The sequence below is a fragment of the Piliocolobus tephrosceles genome, chromosome 1 (genome assembly GCF_002776525.5).
Source record: "Piliocolobus tephrosceles isolate RC106 chromosome 1, ASM277652v3, whole genome shotgun sequence".
Lineage (NCBI taxonomy): Eukaryota > Metazoa > Chordata > Mammalia > Primates > Cercopithecidae > Piliocolobus > Piliocolobus tephrosceles.
This window is the reverse complement of record NC_045434.1, coordinates 17,859,539-17,871,549: the sequence shown is the minus strand read 5'-3', so window position 1 is coordinate 17,871,549 and position 12,011 is coordinate 17,859,539. Positions and strand designations below refer to the sequence as shown.

Genomic DNA, 12,011 nt, shown 5'->3' with positions numbered 1-12,011 from the left:
CACAATGCCCGGCTAGTTTTGTGTTTTTATTAGAGACGGGTTTCTCCATGTTGGTCAGGCTGGTCTCGAACTCCCAACCTCAGGTGATCTGCCCCCTACGGCCTCCCAAAGTGCTGGGGTTACAGGTGTGAGCCACCACACCTGGCCATAAGGACTTTTTTGTGAGCCGAAGATATGTAGATTCAGGAAAAAAAAAAAACTAAAATATTTAGGTGCATTCTTAACATTTCTATGATTAAAAAGTCAGCCTTCAGATGGGAGGATCACTGGAGCCCAGGTGTTTAAGGCTGCAGTGAGCTGCAGGAGTTTAAGGCTGCATGATTGCATCACTGCACTCTGTACTGGGCCACAGAACAAGACCCCATTTCTAAAAATAAAATACAAATCTAAAAAGTCAGTCTTGTATTAATGGGTATTCTTTTTTAGTTTTAACTTGCAAATCTTTCTAAGAAATTAACAACTTTTAGGCATGTTTGGTAGGCATCACAAGTTTCAGATGCAACAGCATAATCTTCAAAAGATCTGTGCTTTGAAGATATAATAGTTACTCCATGTTACAGTTTGGAGGAAGATAGGTGGAGCTAACGAGTGGGGTGGACAGAGCCTAAGTGACTTGCTCAGGGTTACCAACATGATCAGGGGCTGCCAGGGTTTTAAAGTTTATAATTTCACATGGACGACATGTTCTATCCTAGAATGGGAATGGGAATGTAACAAACAAAGAATGGGAAGGTAACTATACAAACAAACAGCTTAGCTACTAAAAGTGAATTTTAAATAACTTAAACAAATAGTTTTAAAGATAATATCTGTAGGTCAAATGAGAATTTAGGACGGTGTGGAAGAACTCCCCACTGTGATAATCATGATCCTCTCTCCATCTTTTAGTCCATCCCGGTGGAGCTTCAGTTTTACTGTGTTCTCCAGCATTCGTTCCAGAAATTTGTAGGAAGTTGTCATAGAAATGGGATGAAAGCCAGCTATGTTATCTCTCCAAGCTTCACCAGTGTGACCCTGATTTTATCCTGGAGCCAGTTTTATACATTCCTTTCTTTCCCCACCCCATCTGCCCGTCGTAAGCTGCCCCGATCTGCTATCTGGTAATCATCATGGGTGGCTAAACATTGCTGTATAATCGGTCCTGGCCATAAAACTAGAAGTACAGCCACATCTTCAGGATCATAGCAATGCCGAAGTGAACATTCCTGTGCAAATACCCTGTTGAACATGTGCAAGTGTGTGTAGAATGGGTTTCTTCAGCTCTACTTTCAACCAAGGGGTTATGGTAAGTACTACCGAGAGGGTTATAATGGAGGACGGAAGATCTGGGTCCAAGTTTCTGCTCTATTGCAGCAGCACTGAGCTGGCAGAAAGCAGCAGGCAAACACCTCCTTCGTGTTCTTATTAGGGGATGTGGAGAGGCACGGCACAGGGAAGCGAGGCAAAGCAAGAAAAAGTGAGCAGCTTCCCTCACAGCAGCAACCAAGTCACACTGCAGATGGTTAGACAGGCAGGCCTGCATTCAAGATCCAGTTAACACTGAGCAGAGGCTGCCTTCCACCTGCAAACCAGGGAAAGGAAAGTAAATGGGCTTTATTATCATTAGCCTCACTGACCAGTGGCTCTCCCTTTTTTGTCTCCAGAACTCATTTGTAGTCCAGACCCTCTATCTGCCTCTAATTGAAGCCAAAGGTAGAAGGTTAGAAGACCAGCAGCTTAGGGACATAAGCAGCAGGGCTCTTGCCTGGATACGGCGCCAGAGACTTGATGTCTGCTCTTTCCTTCTACCATCCTACCCAACTCCCCAAGGGCTCTACAACAACAGGCTCTTAATGGGCTAAAGAAGCCTTAGGACCATCCAACTCCATTCTAAACTGTAGGTGTAACAGTCAGGGTTCTACAGAGAAGGACCGCCAGTGGAAGATATACAAAAAGAGATTTTTATAACATATTAACTCGTGCAATTATGGAGACTGAGAAGTCCCATGATCCGCTGTCTGCAAGCTGGAGGCCCAGGAAAGCCAGTCATGTGGTTTGAAGGCCTGAAAGCCAGAGACCTGGTGGTGTAGATTCCATTCCAATTCTAAAAGCCTGAGAACCAGGAGAGCTGAAAGCAGGAGAAAATGGATGTTCCAGCTCAAGCAGTCAGGGAGAATTAGTTCAACCTGCTTCTACCTTTTGGTTCTGTTGAGACCCTCAATGGATTAGATGATGCCATCTGCTTTTTTCAGTTCACCAAATCAAATGCTAACCTCTTCCAGAAATAATGTTTAAACAGTTATCTGAGCATCCTGTGGCCCAGTCAAGTGGATGGATAAAATTAACCATCCCAGTTGGTAAAACAAATATAACTCCCAAAAGGGAGACAGGGACAATCTTTAAGGACAGTGCTTTCTCTGGAGGAAAATCTGTACTAAGTTTGTTCAATACAGGGAGGTTCCTGACTTGGTTGGATTCATGAGAAGCAGACCTTGAGTCAAGGATTCATATGCAAGTGATGAGTTACGGAAGTGCTGATGAATGAGTGGGGCAGCCAGAAAGGGGAGAGAAGTCATGGGAGAGTGTACTTTTAGGCAAAATCCCAGCTTTAACTTGATGGTGCAGAGGAGCTTTGAAATGCACATTACACCTCCAAGTATGTCCCAACTCAAGGGAAAGAGCTGGGTTTTCATAACCTGTCCCACCTGTCATCTGCTAAGGCCCACCCCAAAGGAACCTAATTTCCCAGGCAATTCTGGCTGTCTGCTGGTGTAAGCAAAGTGGCTCAGGACTGTAGTCCCAAGAAAGCCACAGGTGTGGCCATCAGGAAAAAAGCATATAGAAGTCAGAGGATGGCCACAGACACAGCCAGAATCCAAGGGAATCTGGGCAGGATGAGGGAGGGAGCACCACCTTAAAGAAGAATATGATGGAAAGTAGGAACAATGGAATCTATTCCACACACATATTTGCACATGTTCAAAAGGGTACATGCCCAAGAATGTTCATTTCAGCACTGTTTTTAGATAGCAAAAAATAAAAATAAAAAGTTGGAAACCACCTAAATATCCACTAATGGTGGGCTAAATAAATCAATTACAACATGTTCAGATTATATTATTCAGTGAATACAAAAAATATATGAGATTGTTATGCTCTTCAAGCTATATTGTTAAATGAAAAAAACTCAAATTGCAGATTAATAATGTTACCATGCAAAATATTTTTTTAAATTTAAAATTAGATGTGTAAATAAATTTGCACATATCCATGTGCAAAAATGTCTAGAAAAAGGTCTAGAAAAGTATATGCCAAAGTGAGGAGACAGTAGGGTTGCTGTGTGTGTCAAAGGGGACTCATAACATTTTATTCAATAGGCTTGATTATTAGAATATTTTCCAGTAACTGTGTGTTTATGTATTATTCATGTAGTTACAAACAAAATTGCCTTTGTAAAAGCAGGTCTGACGTTTTGAAATGTGGAGCTGTAACTGATCTATGAACCACAGGAAAAAATCAAAATTTCTCCTTTCCATCCTTATATTTTTATTGTACAATGCCCTTGACAGAAAGTGGAGGTAATTTCCAAAGATACCCTGACCCCCAGGAATTAAGATGGCCAAAGGGCATAATAATTTTCTGTGTTCAGTTGACATTTTGTTATGCAACTAAATGGACTCTTATCTTTCAATTTTTTAAGGTTTAAATGTCTTCCATAAACCTGTTTTAGCAGGAAACATCAAGCTTTGCAAGATGGATATTACATGACCCTCAAGGATGGAGCCTAGGACACTGTTTCACATTTGGGGTCTTCTCACAGCCTCTGGTCCATGTTTTCCTCATGGTAGAAGCTGAATCAGTGTTGGCTGGCAGGCTCCCGAAGATTCTTCAGGCACATTGGCACTTTACTTCCTTAAGGGTGCTAGAATACTTACATAAATAAAGAGCTTACTTCTCAAATATATGTAAATCTTAGGGTACTTTGATTTGGATGTAGCTTGACTTAATGTAATGTATTCATGGGTTTTTAGGTCTTAAGACTTATATTGAGAAGACAGTGGCAAAGCGTAGCGCATATAATAATCTTCAAACTGGTAACAAGGAAGGGTAACGAAATGAAATAATAGAACCAAGTAAGAGAAACGACAAGATCAAAAAGAAGGAATGGGGCTGGGCATGGTGGCTCACGCCTATAATCCCAGCACTTTGGGAGACTGAGGCGCATGGATCACCTGAGGTCAGAGGTTCAAGACCAGCCTGGTCAACATGGTGAAACCCTATCTCTACTAAATATACAAAAATTAGCTGGGCATGGTGGTGGGCACCTGTAATCCCAGCTACTCGGGAGACTGAGGCAGGGGAATCGTTTGAACCCATGAGGCGGAGGTTGCAGTGAGCTGAGATTGTGCCATTGTACTCCAGCCTGGGTGACAAGAGTGAAACTTGGTCTCAAAAAAAAAAAGAAAGAAAGAAAGAAAGGATGAAGAGTAGATAAATAATTTTGTAGAAACTGAGAGAGGATTCTCCCAGAGATGAAGTTATTGTATTTTTTTTATTCCTTTCTACTGTTTCCTTTGCTAAAACGTTCCCACCTCCCAACTTAAGAAATCCAAAATCCTGTCTCATTCATAAGTAGCTATGACCCATCTCTCTCCTTTCATTCCCAATCAGTAGTTGTGAATGGTTTCCCATGATCATCACCTTTGCAGCTATTCAGCTCTCCCACTTGGCTCCACTCCACCTCGCTTGTGAAGGTCATCAGTATCTTTACAGTTTCAGAATCAGATGGACATTTTTTATTCTATTCTCACTTGAGAGGCAGTCTGGTGTCATGAAATGAACCTCAGCGTGCTCCTTTTTCGAGATTTGACTTAAATGTCACCTGTTTCAGCAAGGCACATGCCGACATGTCTTCGAAGAGTTGGGTACAGTTTTCTCTTTGTGTTGTTAGTACCAACACATACATTCCATTTAGAACTTCTGTCACTGCCTTATCATGACTTACAGATCTGTCCCCTGCAGTGGCATACGAGGTTCTTGAGGGCAAAGACTGTGTCTACGTTAATCCTGTCCCAGTGTCTGGCCATAGAAGATATTCGGTAATAGCTATTGAGTGAATGAGTTAATGAATGACTGAATGAATTAGTAAATGAATGCTTATACATAAGTCTGGAAAACAGACACACGAAAGATAATAATTCTTCAGCTAGCTAAGAAACACATAGCCATAATTTGAATTGAGAGGAAGTAAAGGAGAATACAGAAAAAAAGGGGGGCTGAAGAACCCCAAGTTTGGGTCTAAAAACATAAGCCTAAAATATAAAATACAGAAAAGCAATTGGTCTGGGTAATGATTAATGAGGTCAAACCTTTTGAACTAGGTTCAATAATAATAAAAAGATTTTCCTTCAGACTCTTTTCTTGTACAAGGTACGTGACTCAAGGCATCATTACCTTGTAGTAAAATAGTTCAACTCCACTTAGCAGACAGTCTGTGTTGATGACTACTAGACAGTAGGATAAGCAAAAGTTTTGGTTTCAGTGACTCAATATGTAAAGGAAAAATTCTGCCAGATTCCTTGAGTGCCAGGCAAGAGGCTGTTAGGCAATAATGTCGGGGAATCAATGATTTAGGGCTAATTTCATCAGAAACAACAAAATAAGTATTCGAAGGTGTCAGAACATATTCAAACTTGTATTTCACACAGATATATGTCTTGGTTGTAAGGTCTTAGAAAGAGGCCCACATCTCTCCCTGGTTCTCATATGCTTCCCCTAAGGACAGTGATTAAAAAGCCATTCTTGGAACAACACCTGACCATCCAGTGCCAATGAGGTCAGTATCTTGGCAAGAGATTAGACTCAAGTTGGGTCTGTGTCTGGCCTTGGTGTTGATGTGCCTATCACAGGTCTGCTCAAGTGAAAGAACCTAAGAACTTCACCAGCTGTTTCTGGATAGGCCTGTCCCAAAATAGGCAGAGAGTACCAAAGCATGAGGAAATGGTGCTGGTATAAGAGTAGGCATTATATTGTATCAATATTAGATATCAGTGACTAGGTATGTGGCATTCTTCCCCACTTGCACCAGCAGATAAAACCATGAAGAAACAGGTAAAAAGGTTTATCACCTCTTTGCCAAGTATGGTGGCTCACACCTCTAATCCTAGCTACTTTAGGAGGCTGAAATGGGAGGATCGCTTGAGGTCAGGAGTTTGAGATCAGCCTGGGCAACATAATGAATCCCTGTCTCTTAAAAAAAAAAAAAAAAAGCAGAGGGTGGGGGCGGTTATCACCCCCTGCTCCTATGAAACGGCTCACTGGAGTCAGTCAAGTCCTATTGCCTACATTCTCAATCTGCTCAGCCCCGTGACTGTCTTACACACATTCTAGGCAGGCAGTATGGGCCTGGACATCAGACAGCCTGGGCATGCATTAACCCCTGCTTTGTGTGAGTTAATGATCTAACTCAACCAAACCTTAGTGTCCTAATCAGTGAAATGGATATAGTATTAGGAAATCCCTCACAGGGTAATTTAGGAGATCGGTCATGATAATGGATGTAAAGGGCTTAGTACTCTGCCTCTGCCTCAGTGTTAGTTATTACTATTGGTTGTGGGGATCACGAGATAGTCTTCCAATCCATGCTTCCAGTGGATTGGGAGAGAGGGTTTGTTTATGAGCAGTTTGATTCACTGTACACCCATCTAAGTCAAATTGACTCTTACGCATTTTGCAATTTTCTAACAGGTTTTCATCTACTATACTCAAGGTGGAAACTGTGCCCCAGGCCCACACAGGCTGCCCGTGCCTCGATATGTTAAACTCCCATACATAACCTCATTCACCTGCAGTTGCATTCCCCAATATTCTTGAGCCCAATATAGGGGCTGAAATAAAAAGGCTGGCCTAGCCACCATACCAGTTAGAGTCAATCAGGGAGGCAGAACCACTAGGATATGTGTGCACACGTGTCTGCATTTATGTGCGTGAATATGGATTTGTTACATAGATTGCTCCTTGCACAATTGTGGGATGGGTTATGTAGTCTCTATAAAGCCTAAAAAACATTGCTGTTATAAAACAATAGTTTTATGGGGCCATTAAAATATATTTACCTGTATAATTTCACTTTCTTTCTTCTTTATTCCTTGCATCTCTGAATTCCTGTCTAATATCATCTTCCTTCTACTTAAAGAACATCCCTTAGAATTTCCCTTAATTCTCTAAAGTGATATCAAATTTTGTAGTCTAAAAATGTATTTATTTAGCCTTCACCTCTTGAATATAGGAAAAACAAACTCTTTTCCTCTAAACTCATACCCAACACTTCTGTGACCAGGTATTTGGGTTTTTGTTTTTGTTTTTGTTTTTTCCACATCAACCAATTCTCTGGATACCAAGTGAGTGTCCTAAATTCAACTGCATTCTGATACCATCTACCTGGAATTAGTGTCAGACCCCACAAGTTAAAAGTCCTACAAGATTACCCCCACTTCCGATGCTACTCAAAAGTCCAGGTGGTATCATCCATTCATTCATGCTCCTGACCAACTGGCTATAAATTGGAGTTTCCCATGATCCCCTCCTTGCAGTCAATTATTTGCTAAATTGGCTCACAGAACTTAGGAAACACCTGTGTTTACCAGTTTATTATAAGGGATACAGATGAACAGCCAGATGATGGAGTACATATGGCAGGGTCTGAAAGAATTGGGGTGTGCCACCCAACTGACACACGCATGTAGTCATCAACCCAGAAGCTCTGTATTACCTATAGTTCAGGGATTTTTATAAAGACTTCATGAATGATTGCTTACAAACTTAAGCTCCAGATCCTCTTCCCATCCCAAAGGATGAGGTGGTGGGGGCGGAACTGACATTTCTAAGCTTCTAATCACAGCTTGGTCTTCTGGTGACCAGCCCCCAACCAGGAGCCCACTGGAAGTCACCTCACTAAAACAAAAGATGCTTTTATCACCCAAGAAATTTCAAGGGATTAGGAGTTCTGTGTCAGAAATTGGGGTCAAAGACCAAGTATTAGAGCAAAGGATGTTACTAGCACCCCTAATAGCTGAGGAAATTACAAGGGCTTTAGGAGCTCTGTGCCAGGAAATAGGGAAAAAGACTAAAATATGCATTTTTTATTATGAATCACAATATGTTCTTAAAACATATTTTAGCTGGAGGGATGTGTGTGTATGTGCACTTTTCTCTTAGTACACTTGAAAACACAACTCTGCTGTCATCCCACTTCTATTGTTGCGGTTGAGACCTATTGAATGTATTGCTGCTCCTTTGAAGTCACTCTCTCTTTTCTCTGATTCCTTTTCAGATCTCTTTATGATTGTTATTCTGCAGTTCCACTATGCTAAGTACTTTTCAGACTTACTGTATGTGGATTTCTATCTTTTGAAAGCTTGTGAAAATGTTCAGCTATTATCTTATCAAATATTATGTCTGTCTTATTATTTCTTTTCTTCTCTTCTGAAAGATTTGTTACACCCACATTAAACTTTATTATTCTACATTACTTGCTTCATAACTTTGCTTTCAAATGTTCCATGGCTTTCCCTTTCTATGAGGTATTTTGTGTAAATCAAGAGCTATACTCCTATTCAGCGATTCTCTCTTTAGTCATGTCTAACATGGGTGGCGACAAATTCACTGATGCAGATTTTTATTTCAATTATTACATTTATTTCTAGACGTTCTACTTCATTCTCTTTCAAATCTCTTTAGACGTTAAAGTTTGTGTTTTTTTTAACATTAAAAGAATTTTAATTCTGTGTCTGATAATTCCAGTATCTAAGGTCTTTGCAGGTCAGTTTCTATTGTTTGTTGTTTATGCTTATTCACCTCACAGTATCTTGTTTCCTTAAATGTTTATTATATTTTTCTGTGAGCTACTTGTTTTCCTTGGAAATTTATTTGAGGACATTCTTTGGTGTCTGAAATTAGGGCAGATTCTTTCCTAAAGGATTTATACTTACTTTTGTCAGATGCCTGGAAAAATCACTAGTCCAGTGTCCCTTGAAGCTAAATTTTTACCCTGAGTGTGTTGTTATTATTGTTGTTGTTTTAACTAGATAGTTTGAATCTGTGCTGCAAGTGAGACAGGAATTAAGCAGGACTTGTTTTACAGGACCCTGCTTATAAGACAAGGTGCAAAAAAGAAGCCAACCAAAACCCACCAAAACCAAGATGGTGACAAAAGTGACCTCACTGCTCATGATACATTAATTGTAGTATATTAGCATGCTAACAGACACTCCCACCAATGCCTTGACAATTTACGAACACCAAAGCAAAGAAATTACCTCATATGTTCTAAAAGAAAAAAGAACCCTCAGTTCTGGGAAATCCTCACCCTTTCCCTGGAAAACTCATGAATTAGCCACTGCAGCTTTATTAAGTCATCAAGAAGTAACCAAAAAAAAATAGCCAATCAGCAGCCTATGTGGGTTGCTCTGCCTACAATGCAGCCACACTTTCATTCCTTTGCTTTCTTTATAAACTTGCTTTCACTTTGTCAGCTTGCTTTTGAATTCCGTCCTGCGTGGAGTCAAGGACCCATGTGGCTTCCTGAGCTGAGCCCCACTTTTGGGGTTTGCCCTGCCCCATAAGTGTGTGTGGTACAACTTTGCAGAGGTGGGTTTTCCCAGCTCTGTTCTGCACCAGGGAACTGGGCAATTTTCCTTGCAATGCTACAGTGTGGTAATGGGGGATGTGGGTATTGCTGCTGGAACGAAAGCCAAACTCTGTACAATATTTAAAGAGGTTTATTCTGAGTCAAATATGAGTCACCATGGCCTATAGAACAGCCTCCAAAAGTCCTGAGAACACATGCTCAAGGTGGTTTGGTTACAGCTTGGTTTTATACATTTTAGGGAGACAGAAGTTATAGACAAAGACATAAATTAATACATTCAAGGTATACATTGGTTTGGCCCAGAAAGGTGGGACATCTCGAAGTGGGAACTTACAGGTCATAGGTGGATTCAAAGATTCTCTGACTGGCAATTGGTTGAAAGAGCTAAGCTCTGCCTAAAGAGTTGAAGTCAGCAGAAAGAAATGCTTGAGTTAAGACAAGGAGCGTGGTATAGGTCAAGGTTCTTGTTATGTAGATAAAGCCTCCAGGTGGCAGGTTTCAGAAAGAATAAGTGGTAAATGTCTCCTTTTGGATCTGAAAAGGTGTCAGATTCTCAGTTAAATCTCTTTTTGATCAGGAAAAGACCTAGAAAGGGAAGGAGCTTCTCTACAAAATGCAGATTTCCCCCACAAAAGAAGGCTTGGCAAGACCATTTCAAAATATGCAAGAAATATACTTTGGGGCAAAATATTTTCATTTCCTTTAGGGCCTATTGTCATGTGTTGCTATACCAGAGTCAGATCAGAATTTGGTATCTTATTGCCACAAAAAGTCTGTTCTGTCCGTCTTATGATCTCTATTTTAATGATAATTTTGGTCAGTTGTGCCTAAATTCCAAAGGGAAGGGTATAACACATCTGACCTCTCTTCCCACCATAGCCTGAACTAGTTTTTCAGGTTTCTTTGGGATTCCCTTGTCCAAGGGTGGAGGGTTCATTCAGTCGGTTGGGGGACCTAGAATTTTCTTTTGGTTTACAATGTGGTTCCACGCCAGGCCTATACTAAGGGTGGGGTTCTTCAGGGTACCATATTTGAGGAAAGAGGGTCTCCCAGGATGTCCCACTTTTGCTGTCCCATGCTTTGCCTCCTGCCTCTGGTGCTCCCAGAGGCAACGAAAGCTGAAGCTCAGAATCAAGCTTGGCAAATGTCCCCAGGCTAAAAGCTGACTCTGTTCGCTTCTCTCAGTTCCCACTTGCCCTCAGATTTTGCCCTGTGTGTTTCTTAGTTTCTTGCCAGCTCATCAGTGCTTTTAAGAAAGCTCTGATTTTCAAACTTTTTAGTTATTTTCAGCAGAAAGGATGATTTGGCTAACTAGATTGCAATATTGCCAAAAGAGATCCCTGCAGAGCTTGTTTTTGTGAAACATAAAGAGAAGAAAATGATGTTTAATGAGATGCACAGGTTGGTAAATAATGCTCTGCTATTAATCTTGTGAACAGGTATTTCAGTGATCTTATGCGAGTCAAGCACAAATTGACTTTTCCTTTCTTCTCAGGTAGCATGAAGTGTTACAAGTCAAGCGTGTGACTTTCTGAAAAAAAGAGATAAAAAGACATGTGAAGAAGGAAATGGATTACAGAAATGAAAGAAGGGTTCTTTCCCTTGGGTTAGAATTATAAAATGTCCAAGTGAAGGTGAATAAGTCTATACTAGTGTCGAACAAGTATAGGAGTAAAAGCAAATAATCCTGACTAAATAACATGAATCCTTTGACACTCTTAAATTGGTCTTATTTTAAAAAAATAGGTAGAGTTTATCTACTAACTTTTCCCTAAGTGCAGACACAAAAAGGAAACTAAGCAAGAATCCTTTTCTCCTTCACCCAGATGTAAACATGATTTTTGCCTAGTGAAAGTGGTAGGTACCAGAACGAAGTTCTCTTAACTTACCAAAAAATAAGCAAAAAAACCCGAGTGAGCATCTCCTTTCCAAAGAACCCTATGCTAAGTCACTCCCCCGTGTATGGATGGCTCCCCTCAGAGACAGGTAGACACTGCGCTTCCTTCCTTTGAGGAGAACAAGAGGTAAACAGCAGGTGCCACCAGACTGGCCTGGAAGGCAAGAGACCACTAGGTGGGCTCAAGGCCTTATTTTCAAAATTATGAATTGAATTTGATGACCGTTAGGGTCTCTCTCAGCTTATTAGATGAATAAACAATAGGGAGCTTTTCTTTCTTTTGTTTTTGCAGGTCCGAGGCTCCCATCTAAACATCAGCTGTTGTGAACCTCCTTGCACACACCGGGGAAAGATGCCCTGTCTGTCCTTCCTCTTCAAGGTCTCTGCACACACCTTAGCCTCTCCCACAGTCCAGCACCCCTTTGGCCCTGTTCTCAGTGAGGGACAAAGGAAGGAAAATCATTTGGGAAAAATTCAGACTGCAGA

At 40.9% G+C, this 12,011-nt stretch overlaps 1 long non-coding RNA gene across 1 annotated transcript; it reads right to left on the bottom strand.

Annotated features, from left to right (window-relative positions):
- Positions 1–1,929: 1,929 nt before the first annotated feature.
- LOC111526209 lies at positions 1,930–4,902 on the bottom strand. Its single transcript, XR_002726292.1, has 2 exons — positions 4,681–4,902; positions 1,930–2,107 (listed from the first exon to the last, which is right to left on the bottom strand). It is a non-coding gene; the product is annotated as an uncharacterized LOC111526209 (long non-coding RNA).
- Between the last annotated feature and the right edge of the window lie 7,109 nt (positions 4,903–12,011).